This window comes from Penaeus monodon, chromosome 30 (assembly GCF_015228065.2).
Source record: "Penaeus monodon isolate SGIC_2016 chromosome 30, NSTDA_Pmon_1, whole genome shotgun sequence".
Lineage (NCBI taxonomy): Eukaryota > Metazoa > Arthropoda > Malacostraca > Decapoda > Penaeidae > Penaeus > Penaeus monodon.
This window is the reverse complement of record NC_051415.1, coordinates 11,267,602-11,268,201: the sequence shown is the minus strand read 5'-3', so window position 1 is coordinate 11,268,201 and position 600 is coordinate 11,267,602.

The window sequence follows — 600 nt, the reverse complement described above, 5'->3', positions numbered from 1 at the left end:
ATGCAATTGTGGAACTTTATTACGTGTTTCCCATTCTTTTAATGTCCGGATGACGTGGCGAGACAAAAACATACCCTCAGACAATGGTAAAGTAGGCTATATCTCTTTTCACAGTGTCCTCCCAGAAGGTGGATCTGTGACCTCATGTGAACTCCCATTGTACCTCTGGATTCCTTGTATAACCCTCGTGTGACCTGCCAGTAGCCCGACGTAGCTCCAGCGTATTCGTATAACTCCCCCTCCCCCTCCCGACCAGGACCCGACACGTAACGATCGGGCGACGTCGGGCGGAGGGCAAAGGAAGGGGCACATTGGGAGAGAGACTCGAGTGACTCTTGTGCCTGAAGGGGGAAGGAAACGGGGTAAGGGGGGTGTAGGGGATGGGGGACGTGTTGATCGGAGGAGGGGTTATGGGGGGGTAGGGGATGGGGCGTGTTGATCGGAAAGAGGGGATGGGGGGTAGGGTTTGGGGTAACAAGTATGAGTGCGAGGGTGAGACCACTTCATGAGGGAGAAAAGGATAGGGTGAGAAGGAGAGGGGCGCTTCGAGGGTTGGCAGGACGGGGAGCGACCAAGGGGTCCAAACGGAAAGGGGGGCGA